We start from the raw sequence: 5,121 nt of genomic DNA, 5'->3' as shown, positions 1-5,121 counted from the left end.
CTATTGGCATTCCAACCTATCCAAACCAATCTTACTAGGCATACATGGGCATTTTAGCAATTTAGGTTTTTAGTTCTTTACATTTGATGTTATTGTGGTTACTATTCACATTACTATTCATGCAAATTTTTTACTATTTTAGAAATAATGGGTATACAAATTCTAAACACATGATCAGACCACATTTTGGGTTCTAAATTTGTTGGCATTAGTTGCCAATTGCAATTCAAAGCTTCCTAGAAGTATTTCCAAAATTTTAGATTTTGTCACCTATGTTTACTATTTCATTGGACCAATCTACAGTAAGAATTTGGCAAAATGTCCTTCATCAAAGTTGTTTCTTAATGTCTCTACTTTAATTCTCTTTTTAAATCACTCTATTTGGAGTTTTTTGGCTCAAGTTATGGCATTTTTATCATAACTAGCTGGATTAGTCCATGTCCAGAATTTCTAAGCAAATTTTGGTTCTGGCAGTTTTGATGAGCTAACTTTGGTTAGCATTTTGATTAGGTTATGGTCAGAATTTGGATCTATGTTCTTCATGAAAGTTGTTCTACTATGTCTAAGCTTTCCATGGGTTCAAGAATCAAGTCATTTGGACCTCTCTACGCAATATTATGGGCATTTGAACAATCACTGTTCATATGGTCATTTTTCTAGGTACAGATTTTGGTTATCAGGATTCAAGCCAATTATAGGTCACTTTATATTAGTTTTCTGAGCAGAGTCTCTTCATGAAAAATGTGGTATTATGTCCTTAATTTCACCTTAAATTGGCCTTACACCAATTAAAGCTACACAATTCAACTTATGGCTACCCAAACCCACTGGACTTAAGGTCCAGAATTTCCAGCAAAAGGGTAGCACTTCCAATTCATAATTCAATGCCACAATCACTTCCATTTTAAGGTCAAACTATGTCAAATGGTCACTAATTGACCTTAAGAACACTAATGCAACAACAATTTAGCAAAACCTTAATTTTGCTCAAACCCTAATTCTCAAAGTCTCAATCTCATACTCCACATAGAAATTAAAGTTCTAATCTATGTATACTCATCAAACTCATCTCAAATCAACTTTCATTCAATTAAAAATCATCAAGATCATCTCTTATCCATGGCTGTTGAAAACTCATGGGTGCCCTAACATGCATATTTTGGTTCAATTTCAACAAATTCTAGCTTAATTTAAGCCGCTAACAATGAATAAAGGAAGAGAATGGTAAGAATTGGCACTAACCTTAAAGTGAGGCAATTCCAAGCTTGCTAAACCTCTCTTTTTCTACTTCTTTTTGCTGTCTAATACTTGTTCAAGGTGCAAGGTGTGAAGGGATCAAGGGATTTTATGGTGAAATTGGGTAGGTAATGGAGCTTGTTTGGAACAACAATGGTGGTTTTCTCTCAAGAGGGATTTCGGCCAACTTGAATAGAGGTGGAAGATGACTTAATTTTTTATTATTTATCTCATTTTTAGCTTTTATACTTAGGCTTGTCCAATTGTGATTGGTTGAAAATTTTTAATTGCATTATCCTTTCATCATGGTTATGTCATAATTAGGTTTTAATTTTCATTTTGTTTTATTTTTTTTCCTCTCTTCCCTACTCATTTTTAATTAAATTTTCATCAATATTTATTTATATTTTATGACATAACTCTCACCTACTTAAATGGACATGTTGGTCAAAAATCATCTCTGAAGGTGAAATGACCAAAATGCCCTTCGTTTTGTTTAATGAGCTAAAATTGTCTATACCGATTTATATAATTTTTCTTATATTTTCTTGGCATTCTATTATCATCTAAAGTTTAGAAATCCTTCACTTAAGTCCTAATAATTATTTCACAGGGTTTTCCTATGGGTATAGGGTTGTTAATTGTCTTCACAGTCGCTTCCCGTTAGGTTACCCATCATCGTAAATTGGGCTCATTTAACCTCTTACATTCCATCTTCTAAAATTTTTCCTTAATTTTTCTTGTCATTATTTGAATTATCTATGACTCCTCAATCTAGTTGAAATGTAGTTCTAGACATTTTGGCTGTTCGGATAGACGTTAGTTACTGGATCAGTAGAATGTACGAACTACCTAAACTGAGGGTGTTACAGCTCTTCCCCTCTAACAAAAATTTTGTCCTCGAAATTTACCTGATGCAAACAGTTGAGGAAACTGTTACCTCATTGTCTCTTCACTTTCCCAAGTTGCCTCTTTGGTTTTGTGGTGCCTCCAAAGCACTTTCACTAGTGAAATCTGTTTGTTCCGCAGTTCTTTCACTTCACGAGCCAGAATCCTTATGGGTTCCTCTTCATATGTCAAATCTGGCTGTATTTTAATTTCTTCCATGGATATGACATGTGAAGAGTCTGATCTATATCTTCTCAATATAGATACATGAAACACATTATGGATCTTATTCAATTCTTGTGGTAAAGCTAGCCTATAGGCCACTGGACCCACACACTCAATGACTTCATATGGGCCAATGAACCTAGGGCTTAACTCATCCTTTCTCCCAAATCTCAACACCTTTTTCCATGGTGATACTTTGAGAAATACTTTGTCGCCAACTTCATATTCTATGTCTTTTCTCTTCAAGTCAGCATAAGACTTTTGTCTATCTGAGGCAGCCTTCAAATTGGCTTTTATCAACTTCACCTTTTTTTAAGTTTGTTTCACCAGGTCTGGTCCCATAATTTTATCCTCACCAAGTTTTGTCCAACACAGTGGTATTCTGCACTTCCTCCCATACAATGCCTCATAAGGAGCCATCTGAATGCTACTCTAGTAGTTATTGTTGTAAGCAAATTCTGTCAGTGGGAGGTATCTATCCCAATTTTCCTCAAACTCAATTACACAACTCTTTAGCATGTCCTCAAGCACTTGAATCACCCGTTCTGACTGTCCATCCGTTTGAGGATGAAAAGTCGTGCTAAAATGGAATTGTGTGACCAAGGCTTCTTGTAACTTCTTCCAAATTTTGGATATGAACCTCGGATCTCTATCAGATATAATGGAAATTGGGATTCCTGTTAGTAGTATGCCCTAGAGCATATCATTTAGTATGTATCTTGTACATATTTTTATTAATAAAAGGCATTTCCACTTTTCCGTTTACATAATATATTTATGTGTAATAGAAAAGGTCCATTGATATTTTGTTAGAAATATTATTCTTAAGTTGTTAAGAATATGAGTGACAATATTTCTAGCACGAAGTATCATAAATAGGTTCACAATCGAGGATACTTTATAATAAGGACATGACTTATCTAGAAAGATTGTATTCATGTTTGTTCCCAAGTTATTTATATGAGATATAAATAAGATGGAATGGTGAGTCTCATGCCATATAACAAACATGATAGGCACTTATAAATGATAAGTAGGCCGAACCAGTGACACTTATGACAAGCACATGGAGTTTACTCTTGTCAATGTTTTGTCATAAATCATATCAGTGCATATAATCTTTAGACCTGAGATAGCACAGTTATCTTGTATATAGGTAGTTTGAGTTTGATACTGCTTTCATACTTGTACTGTGTATGGGTATATGGGCATGTGATGGCTCCTACTAGTTATATATGGAGGTAGGTGTTGATCAAGATGGAATCTGTTCCTCTAAGTAAATAGAGATAAAATCCTATGTTTATTTAATTGTTCTTGATGTTTCAAGTTCCTGGCTAGGACAGATAGATTTATTCAGAAAAGAGTTTCTGATGAGAAAATCTTTTTAATCAAGAACTGGAATTAAAAGAGAACATAATATTCATAGTAAATGGAGTTTGATATAAACCATGACTCCAGCTTGAGTTGGGATTTTGTAACAGAGAGATTCTAGTGCATGGTAACATATGATTATAGGTTCATTTAAGGTAAACCTTATTACTAATTGGGTGGCCATGGCATGCTATGCTAGGTGTTAACCATGGTCTATGAGGTTCATAAAATGATTTAGAGAAATCATTTATGGTAAGAAAGAGTTCTGATGATATTAATAGTTGATATCATGTCTCATTGCCAATTAGTGATGAGCCTAGTAAGTCACACACATACACAAGTTATCACCTAATTAAATATGATTTAATTAATTAATTAAAGAGTTTAATTGATTAATTAAATATGTTTGGTTTGCAATTAGTTTGCAATGTCCCTAGCATGACTTGAAACCAAATCTAGATTATTGGATGTATAATATAAGTTAAATTTATATTTAAAGTGTTTAAAAATGAATTTAATTAATGAGAAATTAATTAATAGAGATTAATTAATTAATTTATATTTGATATAAATTAATTAGAAGAAGAAAAATAATTATTTTGGGTTGAGAACTCAAAATTAAGACATAGGGGCATTTTGGTCATTTTGTAGTGTGACACGTGGCACCATGAGATGGTGACACATGGCATAACACATAAGCTTGCCAAATGTTTTTAAATCATGTAAGATGATTAAAATCAAGATTACATATAGGTTTGACACTTGGCACAATGTGATTGGGTCACTTAAACCTAAAGCTAATCAAAGGGTGACATGTGGCAAGGGTTTAATGTGTTAACCTAGCTATTTAAGTGTTGTTATGAGAAAATAAAATACAACCAGCAGCCACACTCCTTGGTCACGCCAATTTGCAGCCCTTCCTCTATTTTTCTTCATCTCTCATCAATTCAAAGAGATTAGCCATCAATCTCTTGAATTAAGAACACTAGAAATTGTTTCTAGTGTCCTGTTTATATCTCTAATCTCTTAAAAGGCAGAACTTGAATTTCAAATTAATAGAAAAGGCTTTAGAAGCTGTTCAAGGGCTGCCATAGGTGTTCTTGGTGTGGACAAGCTAGAGGGACAACATCCGTGTCTCAAGACGAATCTCAAAGCGCGGACACTGCGATTGCATCAAGAGGTTAGTGTAATCGTTCTTGATTTAATCTAGGGTTCTAAAATTAATCTGATTAATTTTAAAATCTTAAATGGAAAATACAGATCCAAAAGCATATTAAAATAGTTTTAATATGTTGTTTATCATTGAAATCAAATAGATAAAAATAAGTCTTGCATGATGCATGTGGCCCTAGGTGAAAATTTTTGAATTCAATGGTATAAACTTGTGTTTTTCACGCTTCC

The sequence above is a fragment of the Hevea brasiliensis genome, chromosome 17 (assembly GCF_030052815.1).
Source record: "Hevea brasiliensis isolate MT/VB/25A 57/8 chromosome 17, ASM3005281v1, whole genome shotgun sequence".
In the NCBI taxonomy this organism is placed as follows: domain Eukaryota; kingdom Viridiplantae; phylum Streptophyta; class Magnoliopsida; order Malpighiales; family Euphorbiaceae; genus Hevea; species Hevea brasiliensis.
The sequence above is the reverse complement of the archived record's forward strand: the minus strand, read 5'-3'. Positions refer to the sequence as shown.